The sequence below is a fragment of the Scyliorhinus torazame genome, chromosome 5, assembly GCF_047496885.1.
Source record: "Scyliorhinus torazame isolate Kashiwa2021f chromosome 5, sScyTor2.1, whole genome shotgun sequence".
NCBI lineage: Eukaryota > Metazoa > Chordata > Chondrichthyes > Carcharhiniformes > Scyliorhinidae > Scyliorhinus > Scyliorhinus torazame.
The window spans coordinates 267,789,829-267,811,777 of NC_092711.1; the positions used below are offsets into that span (position 1 = coordinate 267,789,829).

At 48.3% G+C, this 21,949-nt stretch overlaps 1 long non-coding RNA gene across 1 annotated transcript in view; it reads right to left on the reverse strand.

Moving 5' to 3' along the window:
• LOC140422782 (uncharacterized) overlaps positions 1-21,949 on the reverse strand; it is a 175,201-nt gene that overhangs the window by 85,321 nt on the left and 67,931 nt on the right. Inside the window, exon 2 of the long non-coding RNA XR_011947603.1 lies at positions 20,411-20,503. This is a non-coding gene — a long non-coding RNA (uncharacterized lncRNA). The remainder of the gene's footprint in view (positions 1-20,410; positions 20,504-21,949) is intronic.

Sequence of the window (21,949 nt, forward strand, 5' to 3'; positions counted from 1 at the left end):
AGCAGTCTCCTGTGAGGCACCTTATCAAAGGCCTTTTGGAAGTCAAGATAGATAACATCCATTGGCTCTCCTTGGTCTAACCTATTTGTTATCTCTTCAAGGAACTCTAACAGGTTTGTCAGGCACGACCTCCCCTTACTAAATCCATGCTGACTTGTCCTAATCCGACCCTGCACTTCCAAGAATTTAGAAATCTCATCCTTAACAATGGATTCTAGAATCTTGCCGACAACCGAGGTTAGGCTAATTGGCCTATAATTTTCCATCTTTTTCCTTGTTCCCTTCTTGAACAGGGGGGTTACAACAGCGATTTTCCAATCCTCTGGGACTTTCCCTGACTCCAGTGACTTTTGAAAGATCATAACTAATGCCTCCACTATTTCTTCAGCTATCTCCTTTAGAACTCTGGGATGTAGCCCATCTGGGCCCGGGGATTTATCAATTTTTAGACCTCTTAGTTTCTCTAGCACTTTCTCCTTTGTGATTGCTACCATATTCAACTCTGCCCCCTGACTCTCCTGAATTGTTGGGATATTACTCAGGTCTTCTACTGTGAAGACTGACGCAAAGTACTTATTTAGTTCCTCAGCTATTTCTTTGTCTCCCATCACTAGATTACCAGCGTAATTTTGGAGCGGCCCAATGTCTACTTTTGCCTCCCATTTGTTTTTAATGTATTTAAAGAAACTTTTACTATCATTCCTAATGTTACTGGCTAGCCTACCTTCATATTTGATCCTCTCTTTCCTTATTTCTCTCTTTGTTATCCTCTGTTTGTTTTTGTAGCCTTCCCAATCTTCTGACTTCCCACTGCTCTTTGCCACATTATATGCTTTCTCTTTTGCTTTGATGCATTCCCTAACTTCCTTTGTCAGCCATGGCTGCCTAATACCCCCTCTGATAACCTTTCTTTTCTTTGGGATGAACCTCTGTACTGTGTCCTCAATTACTCCCAGAAACTCCTGCCATTGCTGTTCTACTGTCTTTCCCACTAGGCTCTGCTCCCAGTCGATTTTCGTCAGTTCCTCCCTCATGCCCCTGTAGTTACCTTTATTTAACTGTAACACCTTTACATCTGATTCTACCTTCTTTCTTTCAAATTGGAGATTGAATTCTACCATAGTATGATCACTGCCTCCTCAGTGTTCCCTTATTTTAAGATCTTTAATCAAGTCTGGCTCATTACATAACACTAAGTCCAGAATGGCCTGTCCCCTCGTGGGCTCCATCACAAGCTGTTCCAAAAAGCCCTCCTGTAAACATTCAATGAATTCCCTTTCCTTGGGTCCACTGGCAGCATTATTTACCCAGTCCACCTGCATATTGAAGTCCCCCATGATCACTGTGACCTTGCCTTTCTGACATGCACTTTCTATTTCGTGGTGCATTTTGTGCCCCTGGTCCTGACCACTGTTAGGAGGCCTGTACATAACTCCCATTATGGTTTTTTTGCCTTTGTGGTTCCTCAACTCTACCCACACAGACTCCACATCATCTGACCCTATGTCGTTTAGTGCTATTGATTTAATTTCATTCCTAATTAACAAGGCAACCCCGCCCCCTCTGCCCACCTCTCTGTCTTTTCGATAGGTTCTGAATCCCTGGATGTTTAAATGCCAGTCCTGAACCCCCTGCAACCACGTCTCTGTGATGCCTACCACATCATACCTGCCAGTCACAATCTGGGCCACAAGCTCATCTACCTTGTTCCGTACACTGTGCGCATTTAAATATAGCACCTCTAATTCTCTATTGACCGTCCCTTTTTGTTTTCTTAGTGTGGTGGGCCTTTACTGAGCCTTTCCATACACTGTGTCATATTTTGTGGGATGGGGACTATCGTAACCTCTCCTGAGTTCTGTCTTTTCGTGCTTTTTTGTATTCCTAAGCAGCTACGCTTCCCACTGATTACTTCACCTCTTGGTTCCCTGACTTTCCCTTCCCGCCCAACCTCTAGTTTAAAGTCCTATTGACCACCCTATTTACTCTTTTCGCCAGAACACTGGTCCCAGCTTGGTTCAGGTGGAGACCATCCCAACGGTATAGGTTCCCCCTGTCCCAAAACTGATGCCAGTGTCCCATGAAAAGGAACCCCTCTTTCCCACACCACTCTTTCAGCCACGTGTTAACTTCCCTTATTCTTGCCTCCCTATGCCAATTTGCACGTGGCTCGGGCAGTAATCCGGAGATTATGACCCTTGAGGACCTGTTTTTTAATTTGAATCCTAGCTCTTTATAATCTCTAAACAGGTCCTCTTTTCTAGACTTGCCTATGTTGTTGGTACCGACATGGACCACAACAACTGGATCCTCCCCCTCCCTCTCCAGTGTCCTTTCAAGCCGGTCAGAGATGTCCCGCACCCTAGCACCGGGCAGGCAACATACCATGCGGGACTCTTTATCCTGCTCACAAAGGATACTATCTATCCCCCTGATAATAGAATCCCCTACACTACAACTTGCCTATTTATTCCCTCCCCTTGAATGGCCTGCTGAACCATGGTGCCTTGGTCAGCTGACTCATCCTTCCTGCAGCCCTGTTCACAGCACTCCTGACGTGGCCTCACCAAAGTTCTGTACAACTCCAACATGACCTCCCTGCTTTTTGTAATCTATGCTTCGATTTATAAAGGCAAGCTAATGTGGTTCCACTATTTAAGAAAGTTTGTAGAGATAAGCCAGGGAACTACAGACCAGTGGGTATCACGTCAGTGGTAGGGAAACTATTGGAGAAAATTCTGAAGGAAAGAAACTAACTCCACTTGGAGAGGCAAGGTTTGATCAAGGATAGTCAGCATGGCTTTGTCAGAGGGAGGTCATGCCCAACAAATTTGATTGAATTTTTTGAGCATGTGACCAGGTGTGTAGATCAGGGTAGTGCATTTGATGTAGCTTACATCGATTTCAGCAAAGCCTTTGACAAGGTCCTGCATGGGAGACTTATAAAGAAGGCAAATGCACATGGTATACAGGGTAACTTGATAAGATGGATTCAAAATTAGCTTAGTTGTAGGAGACAGAGGATGATGACAGACGGCTGCTTTAATGACTGGAAACCAGTGTCCAGTGGGTGTACCACAGGGATCGGTGCTGGAACCCCTATTGTTTGTCATTTATATAAACAACATAGATGACAATGTGGGGGGTAGGATCAGTAACTCTACGGATTACACAAATATTGGCTGGGTGGTTAACAGCGTTGAGTGTCTTGGATTAAAGGATGGCCAAATGAGCACAAATGTGGCAGATGGAATTTAACCCGGAAGAGTGTGAGGTGATACACTTTGGAAGGAGTAATGTGACAAGGAAGTATTCAATGAATGGTTTGACACTGGGAAGTTCTGAGGAACAAAGGGACCTTGGCATGTCTTTTTCACCACCCTATTAATCTGCACTTCTGCCTTTAGAGATCTGTGGACAAACACGCCAAGGTCTCTTCTAATGCATGCATTTAGTGTTGGTGCTTTAGCACAGTTTGGTGAATGCAAGGGATCAAACCACCAGCAGGGCAGATGTTAGGTAGTGCCATTGAATTCAGCTATTATAAATCAAAATACGTTAAGAGCAGCCTTATCCAACCCACAGCTCATGGATCACAATGCAGCCCACAAAGCCCCTCTGTGTGGCCCATGGGGCAATTGTTGAAAATGCTGGAAAGGTGGGTCAGGGAATTTGAAGGTTTCTGCAGGTTACTGCCCCTCCAACGGCAGTTTGCTTCTCTCCTGACTGAGCCTTTCTGCAGCAAACATGAGAGATAAACAGTCTGTCATTGGAGGAGCAGTGAACACTGGCAACTGTGAGTATGTCAAGAAAGAGAGACTCTGGAGCACATGGAGCCTTAACTCACCACACTTTCCTGTGGCTTTGGCCATTTTTCCCCAGCTCCTAATGCTTTGGTCTGGCTCCAGACACATTCCCCCGGTGTTCCCTGCTTCTTCCAAATTCTCTCTTCGTACATCTGTTTTTCACCATGTCCCTGCACTTCCTCCACCATCCCCTTTTTATCTGTGTTCCTCTGCTTCTTAGAACTCCCCTCAGAGGGCATCTGTTTTTGGGCACTGCTAGGCCTCAGGTTTCACTCCATGTCTATCTTCCATTTGCCCCCCCCCCCCCCCCCCCCCCGCCGATTTAGTGAGGGCGAGTGAGTGTGAGGGTGGATGAGTGTAAGTGAGGGTAGGTGAATGAGTTTGAGGGTGGGTGAGTGAGTGAGTGTGGGGGTGGGTGAGTGAGTGTGAGGCTGGGGTGTGTGTGAGGGTGTGTGTGTCTGCTTCACTCACAGTCCCCTGGTTCTCATTTACCCTCACTCCCACACACTATCAGGCACTCTTACATGGGGGCGGGTAGATGAGTAAGCACCCTGAGACTGGGAGTGAGCTGAATACACAAACCTTCACCCTTCCATTTTAATGTCTTTATTTATTACTTATTTTTAAATTGTAATTTATTGCTGTGACAAGTTGTTTATTTCCATACATCAGCTTTCTCGTTTAAGTTCACATTTATTGTTGTGTCAAACATTACTTTCCAAAATCTGTTCACCAAAATGTGAAAAATGTTAATGTTATTGGGCTGAAAATGGGCCAAAGACTTTGGGTATTTTTCTAAGAATTATTGGTTAATTGAATTGTGTTGCAACTCCAGGTCAAATGGGGCTGAAATTGACTGCGCCCTAGCCCAGGGTGTCGTAATAAATGCCCTTCCCTCCATCCTACATCATTGCTCCCTCGCATTCCCTTGCTGCCTCCCTTTCCATCCAGACAATTTGACTTCCTTGCTTGGACAGCTTCCCTCCCTTCTACCCTTAAGCCTACCTCCTGTGTCCAACCTTCACCTGATCTGAGTCGAGAGGCTGAGGCTTGTGAGACAAGTCCAAAGTAGCATCTACTCATTTCAAAATCCAGGAAGAAGTCAAGCTCGCCAGATGCAAGCCGCTTTTGTACTGTTGTAAGTGTGAACGCTCTAATTTCTTGTTGGCGGGGATCTTAATTTGGAGGATGAACGTAATTCTGACGGGGTGGCCTTTAGATGAGCATAAGTGCCATCTTTAATTCAGTAAAAGGGCTTCCTGACTTTGATCATCGGGAAGCCTTTAACCCATCTTTAAAATCCTGAGAACTTAATTTCTAAGATCATCCCATCATCGGAAAACTGATTTTTGGCCTCCCATCAAATTAAGTCCCACTTACCAAGCTTCCCGCTGCTAGTGGGCCTGGAAGATTCGGCCAGCAGTCACTGTCTTGAGTCTATTCTTTACTTTTGCAGAAATTTTTGTGGCAGACATCATTGGCGCATGAGTCAGTTTTCTTTCAACCTGAAATAATTGTTCCGGTCATATGTCCTTCAAGCAGATAGGGGCTCCTCTGTGATGTGTTAGGCAGGTCGGTTCGGTGTGGGCTGCACTTGATGCAGTGATGCGAGAAACAGACCTCTAACACTGTAGAAGATCCAACACGGTTTTATTGAACGATAGAACTAACATACATCTTTAACTGTGGGTTGACACTATACTGAACTGACTGGAGACCTAGTACTAGCCTGACCAGACTTACTAGCTACCGCATGGTGTTTGCACTGTGCTAACTCATGGACCCTGACTGTCTCCTTGGCTGGGTCCAGAGAGAGCGGGAAACCTAGTGCCCTCTGGCTTTATAGTGGTCGTGTCCTGTCTGGTGATTGGCTGCACTGTGCTGTGTGCTTACTGGTCATCCTGTTTGTCAATCACTGTCTGTCTGCACTTCATTATATACATGCGTGGATATTATGACACTCTGGTAATCTCAGACTGCTGCCCAGATTACACAGGACATTGCAAATCAGGTTTCAGGCACTTGGAGCTGAGGTGACAGGCTGTCATCTCTCAGAGCTTTCAGAAGCTGATAGCTACCATGAGAAGCTAGCTTCCGTTTAACAAGGGTGCCACTGCTACACAGCAGGTGGCGGGGGATCTTAACAATGCAGAAGTGCCCGGAGGATTATACATAACTAAACAACATTTGGTTTGACTTCAGCAGGGGAACTGGAAATCAAGGAGATTACTTCAAGACCCTCTTACTCAATAGTGGCAGCTCTGAGCCCATAATGATGCTCTGTGAGAAATACCACCAGCAACTAGTGGGACAAGAAGAAATAAAACCATCAAGGACCCAGGCCTCATTTCCTGATCTTATTTGCATGCAATGAGCAGGCAAGCAATGGATGGTGACATGTCTGTGTGAGAGAAATCCCAGCTGGTGCAAATTAATTTTCTGACATTCTCCCGGCATCATCGTGCCCAGAATCAGGTGGAACTTCAGTGCGACATCCTGACCCTGATATGCTGCTGTGTTCTAAGATGAAGCACATTAAAGGAAGTGGAATTTATATGAACGCTGAGGAATTGTAGTAAATACAATGCATACAAAAGGAGACCACCAAACCAATGAGGACACTTCATTAGTAAGTTGAGCTCTGACGTCCCTCACAGCGGGGTGACCTGCAAGTCATGATCTTAACTCCTTATTTCTGCCTCCAAATTAGCTGAAATGACCTAGAAATCTCGAAGTCCAACCTTTTAATTTTGCACATACAGGCCACAGGAAACTACTACTGCACAGAATAAACACTTGGGGGCAAACTGCGGAGTTCCTCCAGTTCTTTCAAGGCAGTAAAAGTCACCTTTTAAGGTCTGTGATGAACGGTTACTGCCTTATCATCATGTAAGGTGATGTCCCCTTTAAGACCAGACTTGGAACCCTGGGGACTCCACCTCTGGCTCCGCCCATCTGGGAGCCATACATAAAGGCCTGCCTCATGGTCTGTATAGCAGTCAGCTCTCGTCCAAATCTGTAGCATAGTTATTAGCCTAATAAAGCCTTCTTTACAGTTTAATCTCTAAGCATCATTATTGAGGGTACCTCAATTTATTAGGCTAAACTAGATTCAGGATGGACGCAGGCCTAAAACCAGAGAAGCTCAATCTGGAAGCACGAACGCCGGAGGCAAAGGAAATTTTTAAATACTGGCTGCGGTGCTTCGAGGCCTACCTGGACTCCGCTGCGACTCCCATCCTGGGGCCACGCAAGCTGCGTCTACTCCACGCCCGGGTGAGTCACAGAATCTCCGCAACGCTCGAAAAGGCGACGATTTATGAGGAAGCGATTGAGTTGCTCCGCAAGCGGTTTGTCAAACCCATCAATGAGGTGCACGCCCGGCATCTGCTCTCTACCTGCCGGCAGCGCTCGGGGGAATCGCTCGACGAGTTTGTTGAGAAACTCACCGCGCTGGCCAGGGACTGTGACCATCAGGATGTGACAGGGGAAGTCCATATGAACCTGCACATCAGAGATTCTTTCGTGTCCGGCATCCGCTCGACCTACATCCGGCAGCAACTGCTCGAAAACGGGGCAAAAGACCTCCAGGAGACGCTAACGCTCGCCTCCTCGCTGGAGGTGGCCCGACATAACTTGGGTACGTACCCCGCGGACTCTGCCAGCCCCCCCCGGACTTCCTCAGACTCGCCCGTATTACAGGCCTGCGCCACGCGGCGACCCGCTCACCATGGGGGCACACCTTGCTACTTCTGCGGGCAGGGCCAGCACCCACGCCCACGCTGCCCAGCCCGCTCCGCGATCTGCAGCGACTGCGGGAAGAAAGGGCACTTTGCGAGGGTCTGCCTGGCCAGACCCAGGGGCCAGAAAAACAAAGAACAGCCGGCCCGAAAATCAGGCTCTCGGGCCCGCAGGCCTCGCAATGCTGCTGCGCACCGACCCGACACGTCCTCTTCTGACACGTCATCAGCCTCGTGCGAATCATGGGAGTGGCCATCTGGTCGGCGGCCATCTTCTCGACCCGACACGTGCGACCAACGGCAGCGGCCATTTTACGACTCCGACTACCCGCGACTGGGTGCGATCACCCTCGATCAAACTCGGCCAAAACACCTGCAGAACTCCATGATGCAGGTCCAGGTCAACGGGCACGACACTGCATGCCTCTTCGACTCCGGGAGCACGGAGAGCTTTATCCACCCTGAAACGGTAAGGCGCTGCTCCCTACGCACCCATCCCACATCCCAAACCATAGCCCTCGCATCTGGGTCCCACTCGGTACAAATCACGGGGTACTGTATTGCGGATCTCTCGATCCAGGGTGCCAAATACACCCGTTTCAAATTTTATATCCTCCCTCACCTCTGTGCCCCCCTGCTGCTCGGACTGGATTTCCAGTGCAGCCACCGAAGCCTGACACTGAAGTTCGGCGGACCCTTGCCCCCCCTCACGGTGTGCTGCCTTGCGACACTGAAAGTCGCACCCCCCTCGCTATTCGCTAACCTCACTCCCGACTGTAAGCCCGTCGCCACCAGGAGCCGGCGCTACAGTGCCCAAGATATGGCTTTTATCAAGTCAGCGGTCCAGCGTTTACTGGGAGAGGGGGTCATCGAGGCGAGCAACAGCATTGGAGAGCGCAAGTGGTGGTAGTCCGGTCTGGGGAGAAGAAACGGATGGTCGTGGATTATAGCCAGACCATAAACCGATTCACGCAGCTTGATGCGTACCCCCTTCCTCGCATCGCGGAAATGGTAAATCGGATCGCCCAATACCGAGTCTTTTCCACGGTCGACCTCAAATCTGCCTACCACCAGCTACCCATCCGACCAAAAGACCGCCTCTATACTGCCTTCGAAGCAGCCGGCCGGCTCTTCCACTTCCTCAGGGTCCCCTTTGGTGTCACAAATGGGGTCTCCGTCTTTCAAAGGGCGATGGACCAAATGGTGGACCAGTACGGTTTGCGGGCTACATACCCGTACTTGGACAATGTCACCATCTGCGGCCATGATCAGCAGGACCATGACGCTAACCTCAAAATGTTCCTCCAGACCGCCCGAGCCCTTAACCTGACCTATAACGAGGGTAAATGCGTTTTCCACACCACCCGGCTGGCCATCCTCGGCTATGTCGTGGAAGACGGGGTCCTAGGTCCCGACCCCGACCGCATGCGCCCCCTTAAGGAACTCCCTCTCCCCCGCAGCCTCAAGGCCCTCAAACGGTGCTTGGGGCTATTCTCCTATTACGCCCAGTGGGTCCCCAAGTATGCAGACAAAGCCCGCCCACTCCTAAAGACCACCACTTTTCCCCTCTCGGCTGAGGCTCAATTGGCCTTCAACCGCATCAAGGCCGACATCATCAAGGCCGACATCATCAAGGCCGCCATGCACGCGGTGGACGAAACCATCCCTTTCCAGGTAGAGAGCGATGCATCAGACATCGCCCTGGCTGCTACCCTCAATCAAGGAGGCAGACCAGTAGCGTTCTTCTCCCGAACCCTCACCGTCTCCGCGATTCGACACTCTGCAGTCGAAAAGGAGGCACAAGCCATTGTGGAGGCTGTGCGGTGCTGGAGACACTACCTCGCCGGTAGGTTTACCCTCGTCACCGACCAACGGTCGGTCGCCTATATGTTCAATAACACGCAACGGGGCAAAATAAAAAAACGATAAAATTTTGAGGTGGAGGATAGAACTCTCCACCTACTCGTACAATATCAAGTATCGTCCAGGGGAGCTCAGCGAGCCCCCAGATGCCCTGTCCCGTGGCACATGCGCCAACGCGCAGGAGGACCGCCTGCAAGCCATCCACAATGACCTCTGCCACCCGGGGGTTACCCGGCTCGTCCATTTCATCAAGTCCCACAACCTACCTTACTCAACCAAGGAGGTCAAGGCCATGGTCATGGCCTGCCAGGTCTGTGCGGAGTGCAAACCGCACTTCTATCGGCCAGACAAGGTTCGGCTCGTGAAGGCCTCGGGCCCCTTTGAGCGACTGAGCGTGGACTTCAAGGGGCCCCTCCCGTCCACCAACCGTTATGCCTATTTCCTCACCGTGATCGATGAGTTCTCCCGTTTCCCATTCGCCATTCCCTGCACCGACATGACCTCAGCCACGGTGATTAAGGCACTGCACAGCATCTTCACCCTGTTCGGTTTCCCTGCTTATATCCACAGCGACCGGGGTACATCGTTCATGAGCGATGAACTGCGTCAGTATCTGCTCAGCAAAGGCATCGCCTCGAGCAGAACGACCAGCTATAACCCACGGGGAAACGGGCAGGTGGAGAGGGAGAACGCGACCGTGTGGAAGGCTGTCCTTCTGGCCCTGCGGTCGAGAAATCTCCCAACCACCCGCTGGCAGGAGGTCCTACCCGATGCCCTACACTCCATTAGGTCACTCCTCTGCACGGCCACAAATGAGACCCCTCATGAGCGATTGTTTCTCTTCCCCAGGAAGTCTACCTCCGGGGTCTCGCTTCCACCTTGGCTGACGGCTCCGGGACCTGTTCTTCTCCGGAGGCACGCGAGGAGCCATAAAACGGACCCCCTAGTTGAAAAGGTCCGACTGCTCCACGCCAACCCCAGTTACGCTGACGTGGAGTACTCCGACGGCAGGCAAGATACGGTTTCCCTCCGGGATCTGGCGCCCGCTGGATCCTCCACCACAGACGCCCCTTCCCGTGCCGCTCCCCTGCAGGACTCGTCGCCCCCTACAACACACCCCCTTCCGGCCCTACCACCCGTTGGTGAGCTCCTACCGTGCGCCCCCCCTTTACACATCCCGCTGGCGCCGGCTCCGCTACCCCCGGCCCTGCCTAGTTCCTCTGCCCCGACCCGGACCGAAGCTCCGACCGCTGTGCTCCCGGATGTGCCCTCAACCGGGACGTCCGTGCCCGCCGCACCACCGCCCGAACTGAGGAGATCGAGGAGGACGATCCGGCCGCCGAGACGGATGGACCTATGATGGCACTTCACCCCCGCCGGACTCCTTTTTAAACAGGGGGTGAATGTGATGAACGGTTACTGCCTTATCATCATGTAAGGTGATGTCCCCTTTAAGACCAGGCTTGGAACCCTGGGGACTCCGCCTCTGGCTCCGCCCATCTGGGAGCCATACATAAAGGCCTGCCTCATGGTCTGTATAGCAGTCAGCTCTCGTCCAAATCTGTAGCATAGTTATTAGCCTAATAAAGCCTTCTTTACAGTTTAATCTCTAAGCATCGTTATTGAGGGTACCTCAAGGTCCCTGTAGAATTCTACTAGTCAATGCAAGATTTGTTAGAAGTTGCCATGATATATTTATCCTCAGGAATTCTGCCCTCCTTCATAGCTTCAGCGAAGAAACAGAAGTAATCAGATGACATGTGGGTGGCAAAGCATATTCCCTATTGCTATGGCTCCTGACCCCTCGACAAGTTGCAGGAACAGCAATTGAGGAAGACTACGACAAGGAGTTGTAACTGAGAGAACTTGGAGACACATCTGTATAATTGGAAGCCGCTTTTATTCAAAGACTTTAGCGAAGCTCATAATACTAAATGACTTCCATCTACTGCACTCTGTATTTTGAGAAAGCCAATCATTTATAAAACTGAATGGGTCTATAACACCGCTGCCTTGTATCCATGTCAAACTAGATTTTTAGGAAGCATGCAAATTCATTCAGTGAATCCATAACTACACAGCACCCAGGGTGATATTACACACTTCCCCTGCAGTTGTTTAAAATGTGGCAGTAGCTCAACATAGAACATAGAAAATACAGCACAGAACAGGCCCTTCGGCCCACGATGTTGTGCCGAACCTTTGTCCTAGATTAATCATAGATTATCATTGAATCTACAGTGCAGAAGGAGGCCATTCGGCCCCCCGAGCCTGCACCAGCCCCCGGAAAGAGCACGCCACCCAAACCCAACACCTCCACCCAACACCAAGGGCAATTTGGACATTAAGGGCAATTTATCATTGGCCAATTCACCTAACCCGCACATCTTTGGACTGTGGGAGGAAACCGGAGCACCCGGAGGAAACCCACGCAGACACGGGGAGGACGTGCAGACTCCGCACAGACAATGACCCAAGCTGGAATCGAACCTGGGACCATGGATCTGTGAAGCAATTGTGCTATCCACAATGCTACCGTGCTGCCATTAAGAATAAATAAATCTACACTATATCATTTTCCCGTAATCCATGTACCTATCCAACAGCTGCTTGAAGGTCCCTAATGTTTCCGACTCAACTACTTCCACAGGCAGTGCATTCCATGCCCCCACTACTCTCTGGGTAAAGAACCTACCTCTGATATCCCTCCTATATCTTCCACCTTTCACCTTAAATTTATGTCCCCTTGTCATGGTGTGTTCCACCTGGGGAAAAAGTCTCTGACTGTCTACTCTATCTATTCCCCTGATCATCTTATAAACCTCTATCAAGTCGCCCCTCATCCTTCTCCGCTCTAATGAGAAAAGGCCTAGCACCCTCAACCTTTCTTCGTAAGACCTACTCTCCATTCCAGGCAACATCCTGGTAAATCTTCTTTGCACCTTTTCCAGAGCTTCCACATCCTTCCTAAAATGAGGCGACCAGAACTGTACACAGTACTCCAAATGTGGCCTTACCAAAGTTTTGTACAGCTGCATCATCACCTCACGGCTCTTAAATTCAATCCCTCTGTTAATGAACGCGAGCACACCATAGGCCTTCTTCACAGCTCTATCCACTTGAGTGGCAACTTTCAAAGATGTATGAACATAGACCCCAAGGTCTCTCTGCTCCTCCACAATGCCAAGAACTCTACCGTTAACCCTGTATTCCGCATTCATATTTGTCCTTCCAAAATGGACAACCTCACACTTTTCAGGGTTAAACTCCATCTGCCACTTCTCAGCCCAGCTCTGCATCCTATCTATGTCTCTTTGCAGCCGACAACAGCCCTCCTTACTATCCACAACTCCACCAATCTTCGTATCGTCTGCAAATTTACTGACCCACCCTTCAACTCCCTCATCCAAGTCATTAATGAAAATCACAAACAGCAGAGGACCCAGAACTGATCCCTGCGGTACGCCACTGGTAACTGGGATCCAGGCTGAATATTTGCCATCCACCACCACTCTCTGACTTCTATCGGTTAGCCAGTTCGTTATCCAACTGGCCAAATTTCCCACTATCCCATGCCTCCTTACTTTGTGCAGAAGCCTACCATGGGGAACTTTATCAAATGCCTTACTAAAATCCATGTACACTACATCCACTGCTTTACCTTCATCCACATGCTTGGTCACCTCCTCAAAGAATTCAATAAGATTTGTAAGGCAAGACCTACCCCTCACAAATCCGTGCTGACTATCCCTAATCAAGCAGTGTCTTTCCAGATGCTCAGAAATCCTATCCTTCAGTACCCTTTCCATTACTTTGCCTACCACCGAAGTAAGACTAACTGGCCTGTAATTCCCAGGGTTATCCCTAGTTCCTTTTTTGAACAGGGGCACGACATTCGCCACTCTCCAATCCCCTGGTACCACCCCTGTTGACAGTGAGGACGAAAAGATAATTGCCAACGGCTCTGCAATTTCATCTCTTGCTTCCCATAGAATCCTTGGATATATCCCGTCAGGCCCGGGGGACTTGTCTATCCTCAAGTTTTTCAAAATGCCCAACACATCTTCCTTCCTAACAAGTATTTCCTCGAGCTTACCAATTTGTTTCACACTGTCCTCTCCAACAATATCGCCCCTCTCATTTGTACATACAGAAGAAAAGTACTCATTCAAGACCTCTCCTATCTCTTCAGACTCAATACACAATCTCCCGCTACTGTCCTTGATCGGACCTACCCTCGCTCTAGTCATTCTCATATTTCTCACATATGTGTAAAAGGCCTTGGGGTTTTCCTTGATCCTACCCGCCAAAGATTGTTCATGCCCTCTCTTAGCTCTCCTAATCCCTTTCTTCAGTTCCCTCCTGGCTATCTTGTATCCCTCCAATGCCCTGTCTGAACCTTGTTTCCTCAGCCTTACATAGGTCACCTTTTTCCTCTTAACAAGACATTCAACCTCTCTTGTCAACCATGGTTCCCTCACTCGACCATCTCTTCCCTGCCTGACAGGGACATACATATCAAGGACACGTAGCACCTGTTCCTTGAACAAGTTCCACATTTCACTTGTGTCCTTCCCTGCCAGCCTATGTTCCCAACTTATGCACTTCAATTCTTGTCTGACAACATCGTATTTACCCTTCCCCCAATTGTAAACCTTGCCCTGTTGCACGTACCTATCCCTCTCCATTACTAAAGTGAAAGTCACAGAATTGTGGTCACTATCTCCAAAATGCTCCCCCACTAACAAATCTATCACTTGCCCTGGTTCATTACCCAGTACTAAATCCAATATTGCCCCTCCTCTGGTTGGACAATCTACATACTGTGTTAGAAAAGCTTCCTGGACACACTGCACAAACACCACCCCATCCAAACTATTTGATCTAAAGAATTTCCACTCAATATTTGGGAAGTTAAAGTCGCCCATGACTACTACCCTATGACTTCTGCACCTTTCCAAAATCTGTTTCCCAATCTGTTCCTCCACATCTCTGCTACTATTGGGGGGCCTATAGAAAACTCCTAACAAGGTGACTGCTCCTTTCCTATTTCTGACTTCAACCCATACTACCTCAATAGGGTGATACTCCTCAAACTGCCTTTCTGCAGCTGTTATACTATCTCTAATTAATAATGCCACCCCCCCACCTCTTTTACCACCCTCCCTAATCTTATTGAAACATCTATAACCAGGGACCTCCAACAACCATTTCTGCCCCTCTTCTATCCAAGTTTCCGTGATGGCCACCACATCGTAGTCCCAAGTACCGATCCATGCCTTAAGTTCACCCACCTTATTCCTGATGCTTCTTGCGTTGAAGTATACACACTTCAACCCATCTCCGTGCCTGCAAATACTCTCCTTTGTCAGTGTTCCCTTCCCCACTGCCTCATTACAAGCTTTGGCGTCCTGAATATCGGCTACCTTAGTTGCTGGACTACAAATCCGGTTCCCATTCCCCTGCCAAATTAGTTTAAACCCTCCCGAAGAGTACTAGCAAACCTCCCTCCCAGGATATTGGTGCCCCTCTGGTTCAGATGCAACCCGTCCTGCTTGTACAGGTCCCACCTTCCCCAGAATGCGCTCCAATTATCCAAATACCTGAAGCCCTCCCTCCTACACCATTCCTGCAGCCACGTGTTCAACTGCACTCTCTCCCTATTCCTAGCCTCGCTATCACGTGGCACCGGCAACAAACCAGAGATGACAACTCTGTCTGTCCTGGCTTTCAACTTCCAGCCTAACTCCCTAAACTTGTTTATTACCTCCACACCCCTTTTCCTACCTATGTCGTTGGTACCAATGTGCACCACGACCTCTGGCTGCTCCCCCTCCCCCTTAAGGATCCTGAAGACACGATCCGAGACATCCCTGGCCCTGGCACCCGGGAGGCAACATACCTTCCGGGAGTCTTGCTCGCGACCACAGAATCTCCTATCTATTCCCCTAACCATTGAATCTCCTACAACTATTGCTTTTCTATTCTCCCCCCTTCCCTTCTGAGCCCCAGAGCCAGACTCAGTGCCAGAGACCTGGCCGCTAGGGCCTTCCCCCGGTAGGTCATCCCCCCCAACAGCATCCAAAACGGTATACTTGTTTTGAAGGGGAACGGCCACGAGGGATCCCTGCACTGTCTGCCTGTTTGTTTTTTTCCCCCTGACTGTAACCCAGCTACTCTTGTCCTGTACCTTGGGTGTGGTTACCTCCCTGTAACTCTTCTCAATCACCCTAAAACACCCTCAACAGTTGGGTGTTAGGGTTCCTCTTTACTGACATAGGAAATTTATGTTTTCTGCAGTTTATTCTGTAGAAGGTGGCAAAGTTCTTCTACAGTATCAATAGTGAGGCTCACTCTTCTCAAACAGATCTCCTCATTAGACCTTCAGAAGATCTGCCTGGCCTTGGAATTCTTTGGTGACCATTGAGAATTCCAGACTATTACTCAGGCACTCTTACCTAGTAGGTAGTGGAAAAATGTCCTGGTGGATTCCTTACAGGTCCTCAGACTGTGAACAGTAAACTGTAAACAGTAAAGTCAGCACTGTCTGCAATGCAAAGGTACATCAGGGGTTGCAAACCATGGGTTTTCATATTTCAATGGCAGTCATTCTTATTTTAATATATACTGATGAGTTTTCAGCAGGTTGGGATATAAGGGTGTTTGGCATAGCAAGGGTTAATGTGAGATGGCAGGCCGTTACGACCCACACTATGATATAGAGAGACACATGGCAATAGACAGGAGATAGAGTGGGATAGAGAGAGTCTGAGGACGGTTGGCATCATGATAGCACTTAGATAGGGCTATACCTGAGAGATAAGTGTACAATTATATATTACCAATAAACAGTTTATGTTCAACCGCACAATCCTCTTAGTGAGACATCAAACAATTTTACATTAGCAAAGGTTGTAAGTGATTTTATCTCTTTCTCAATAATAATAATAATAACTTTTATTGTCACAAGTATGAAGTTACTGTGAAAGGCCCCTAGTCGCCACATTCCAGCGCCTGTTCGGGTAAGCTGGTACAGGAATTGAACCCGCGCTGCTGGCCTTGTTCGGCATTACAAATCAGCTGTCTAGCCCACTGAGCTAAACCAGCCAAGTTCAGAGACTGAGAATTAAAGTTGACACAATCTCTAACTGAATCCAATACCTCTATTGAGATTTTTAAATATAACAGTTTCAATTTGATCATACAGTTATCCCTCATGTGGTCAGTCTGAGAAGATTGTCGATCACTTTGGTGTGATCTTTGACCGACACCTTCCCGCTTGGTTCACCAGGACTCTTTCCATCGATACATATCTTCTGTCTTCTTTCTTGAGTTCCGCTGTGTGGGACGTTTTCAGGGGTTTACATACAGAATGCAGTTCATGAAAGAACTCATGAACAATCCCCTTCTGGATGAAGATTGGTTAATTGGGTGCACGATTGACTGTTGGTTGGTTAGCGTATTACCAAGTTGTCTTCCATTAGTTTACCCTATGAGGATTTCTTCCTGTCATGGTGTGGTTACATGTTTGGTTTTAGTCAGCCTCCACTGATTTCAAACAGTTTGCTGTGACTAACAATTCTATTCAATTCAAATTATTCAATTCAATTCAACGGGCGGCATGGTAGCACAGTGGTTAGCACGGTTGCTTCACAGATCCAGGGTCCCAGATTCGATTCCCAGATTGGGTCGCTGTCTGTGCGGAGTTTGCACTTTCTCCCCGTGTGTGCGTGGGTTTCCGCCGGGTGCTCTGGTTTCCTTCCACAGTCCAAAGATGTGCAGGTTAGGTGGATTGGCCATGCTAAATTGCCCTTAGTGTCCAAAAAGGTTAGGTGGTGTCACTGGGTTATGGGGATGGGGTGGAGGTGTGGGCTTAAGTGGGATTAAGGGCTGTTGCAGACTCGATGGGCCGAATGGCCTCTTTCTGCACTGTAAATTCTATGCTATAACAGTATCATTGCTATTAACAAGTATCAATGCAATTAGCAATTATTGCACCAATCCAATTTCCACATAGCAAACAGTGCTCTGAACTCATAACCAGTCTGTTAGCCTTTCTCTTACAGGAACATGTGGAAGATCCCAGACTACAACAATCTTTATGGAACAGAAGCCTGAGGTCTCATCTTAGAATGCACCTCAAACATGTCTGGTAAGACCAAATTATGTCTGGAACTAATCGCAAGGAAGATATAACTGGTCTGGGATAATTAATATAGAGCATAAGCTTTTATGTGGGCATTGTAGTTTCATTTAATTTAACTTGATTGAAAGATGTCTTGGGATGTCCTGAGATCATGAGTGTAATGTGTAACTAAAATTTGTTTTTTAACTTTCAGGCTGTCTCATGTTATACTTTTCAGTTCCAAAATTGTGAAATTTCATCCCTGGTAAAGACTCGCAACAATTTTTGAGCTTATGAGCCTCCCGATCCTCAGGGTGGTGGTGGTGGCGTAGTGGTGTTGTCACTGGACTAGTAAACCAGAAACCCAGGGTAATGCTTTGGGGGACTAGGGTTTGAATCCTGCCACTGCAGATGGTGAAATTTGAATTCAATAAAAACTCTAGAATTTAAAGTCTAATGATGACCATGAAACCATTGCCGATTGTCGTTAAAAACCCATCTGGTTCGCGAATGTCCTTTAGGGAAGGAAATCTGCCATCTTTACCTGGTCTGGCCTACCTGTGACTCCTGACCCACAGCAATGTGGTTGGCTCGGAACTGCCCCCTCAAGGGCAATAAGGGTTGGGCAATAAATGCTGGCTCAGCCAGCGACGCCAATGTCCCGTGAATGAATTTTTAAAAAAGTAACACAGAGAACGTGCTGACTCTTGGTGTTGGAAGCAAACCTGGTTGTCCTGCTTTGCTTGCCCCATCTGGAGCAGCAGTCAGGAATGAGTGCTGTCTAGGAACCAGGGGCTGGATTCTCAGCCGGCGGGATGCTCCGTTTTGCCGGCAGCCCGGGGCTTTCCCGACAGCATGGGGCTGCCCCACAATAGGAAACCCCACTGACTAGCCGGCGTAACGGAGCATCCCGCCGGTGGGGTGAAACAGAAATGTGGCGCGGCGGGGCAGAGAATCCAGCTCCAGGTTACTCCTCAATGATCTGCCATTTTCTCTGGTGGAGAGGAGGTCATGAATTAAGGATCAAAATTGGAGGAATAAACTAAAGTTATGAAAAAGCAACCCGTTCATGTTTGCACCACATTCCCAGCTGCAGGATTCAGCATGATATCAGCAAATCAGACAGATGAATAACTTTCTGTGAGAGGAAAGGGAGTGGAAGAAAACGAATGGCTTGATTTTTTTGGAGAAAATAATTATTGAACTTTTGTAATTCCGAGTTCAGTGCCCTTTTTCGTAACTGATCACCTTTAAGGCCATGAATCCAATTGGAACTTTAATGGGTACATCTGAATCTTTTAAAATCCTGCTGTCCTATGGTACCCCCTCCATCACTAACCACAAACAAAATGCACACATATTACACTGCCAGGCCTTGCACAACTCACACAACAAAGTCAGTAACATTGTCCCAAGTCCAATAAAAATTGCAGCAGAAAACTGTACTTCTAAGCAAGGCAGAAAAAAAATCAAATTGGAAGCAGCTGGTTGCAACATGCCATTCTTTCATTACAGACTCTGATTAAAGTCAGTCACAGAGAGTCCTGTCCTCTTTGAATGTTTCCCTAAAACAAAACTGTACCAAAAGCGCAGTGCAAATATTTTACAGGCCAAAATTAAGTATTTTTACCCAAAAGAAAATGATTTGAGAAATGGTCGTGCAGTGACGAAACACAGGTGACTAGCGAGTCACCAAAATCTTAGTTATCAAAGGTTGTTGTTCCAGACTCTTACACTCTCAAGTGTTATCTCAATGTCTGTGCATTAAAAACAGGAAAAAACTGATGCTATTACTGTGAGTTCTGTAGCCTGGGAAAGCCCTCTCAGTTGTTCCCACTCTACCACCATAATTTGTGCTAAGTGGAGCAGAAAGCCTGTGCATAGCATTTCCAGCTAAGTTATGGAAATGAAACAGGAATAACTCTGTGGAATTTCTCAAATATGGTCATGAATACCATATTGCCTCCATTACACCCCACTATCCTTCATGAGAATTTGATGAAGATACAGGAGAAGGTAAGTTCAACAGGCATAAGGGAAATGTTAAGACTCTGGGTCATAGCAGCAGTCTGGGTAAAAATAAACAGAATAGGTCAGGAAAGCACAGAAGGTGAGAAATTGGATAATACCTGCTTTTGAGAGGCGGGAGTCATGCTGTGCATTTATTCAGCGCCTGCCTGGTCATCACCATGATTGTAAATGCAGCCCAGTGCTGAACGTGTGGTTGATTGACTGCACTCTCAGCAAGGGGCCTAGGTTTACGCGAGGCTAGCATGATGTAACTCAAATCGGAATTTCTTAAAGCCAACCCAGAGCTCTTAAAGGAGAGGCACATTAAGGCTGCAACAAATGGTGGAACTGCATCTAAGGGTGTTTCTGAGAAAGTAAAACGTGCAGCAATGGAGTGACAGGCTCGAGGTTCATTGCCATGGGATACCTTAGTCCAGGCGGTGGTTCAGGTGAGGTCCACAGGAGACGAAGAAATCCTGAAGGGAAATATATAGGGAATGGGCGTAGATGAATCAATTCAAGGAATGAGGCCACGAGGATCTGGATGCAATGCTGATAGAAGCTTAATACCTCACAGGAGTGGTCATGGTCAGTGAATGCATCTTCAAATACCATCTGCTACTAACCCCGCCACCAACCTCACATATTGCTCAATGCACCACACTCTGACCACTCAACATCAGCAATTTCCAGCAATCAGGAGACATGCCTGACATTCATCTGCCCCCCCCCCCCCCCCCCCAACCCCCCATGCTCATACATTTATCCCTGCCTCAGGCCTCACATTTACATCCTGCAGTTTCCACAGACTTTCAACTATTTAGTTATAACAGACACGTCATGCAAACACATTGCAAAGTACTCACTCTTTCTTCTCTCTTGCAGGATATGGTTACACATAGCAAGAAGGAGCAGTGTAGAGCTGATGGCGAACAGGTATGGCAGCACCTCCTGAGCACCTTGGAGAAGATAGAGAGAATCATTGCGCTGGCTGTGACTGAGGCAGTTGCAACCAATGTCACCAAGAACTTCCAGGATGATGGTATGTTCCTGACTTACTTCAAATTCTACTTCACTCTTCCCTGCTGTTTGGTGCGATGCACAAGCTCCAGATGGTGTGACCATTGGCTCTCTTGCTTTCCAACCAACCTTCTTCCTTGACCACAACTCTGTGTTTTTGCATTTTCAATTTTAGATTCCCAAGAACTTCTGTTTGACCAATCAGTATAGTTTCAGCATGAAGAGTGTGAGCAAGAGCACAGGTTTTCTGAAGAACCCCCTCTTGATCTGACACTCGCAGCCACCATTTCAAATAGTGGGTGCGATTCAGCGGAAAACATTTTGGGTTTGTTTGGCGGGGTATTTCTCGGAGGCTGCAGCACTTAGATTTACCCCACGACTCAACGGCACTTTGCCGTTTTTTAAACCTCAGTGAGTTTCTCCCTGTCGAGGCCACACTTCAGCATTTTACCTGCACTCGGGAACTGAGCACACCAGCAGGACTGGATTCTGGTATATCGGTGTGCCATTTTGAACAACTACGCCGATCGCTACAGCCACCATCTTTCAGGCCCCCCCCTGTTTTCATAACTCCCCCTTCACCTCCCCCAACCTTTTATTATGCCCCCGATCCCCCCCCCTCCCCCGCGACCCCCTCACTCTGCCTCTCATGGAAAAGACCTCCCAGAGCTTGACCACTGGAAGTGCCAACATGGCACCCAGCCACCTTGGCACTGCCTACCTGGCACAGCCCTTGGCACTGTCAAGGTGCCTGAATGGCACTGCCAGTGTGGCAGCCTGACACTACCAGGGTGCTCGGGTGTCAGGGAGAATGTCAGGGTACTCCCTTGCCCTGTCCCTGACCACCCAGGGGCTGTAATACCTGTGGGACCCCCGAGTTACATCACGCCTGGTCCACGTTTGTGGAGATCAGTGCTAAACAGCACCCGATTTGAGGTCTCACAGGTGCGGCCGTCTACCCGGCGCCCAGGTGTTTAAATGAGCCTAAAAGCTCATTAAAATCTCAAATCGTGCCAGGCGTAGCGTAGCGAGTCGAGTGACTCATGATCAGCTTGGCCCCTGGCGCAGAGCCCAACTTAGAGCTCTTGCGGGATTCACCCGTTGCAAAAGTGTAACTTTAAGTTGTAACACTCTGTTGCACATCACTCTTAATAAGGTGTTTAATTGTAACCCTCCTCCATTAACACCTGTTACTCACATTATAGCAGGCTCAATTGCAATGTTGGTAAACCTGGAGGCAATCCAAGCATCCTGGCACACAAGTTGCGTGGTCTCATGTCCCACTCACCCTCGCCCTCACTCACCAATGTTCGGCCCGGCAGCCCACAGTTGTGCCTTTCTGTGTCCTACCACCTCTTTCTTCCTCAGCCACGGCGCCAGTTTCA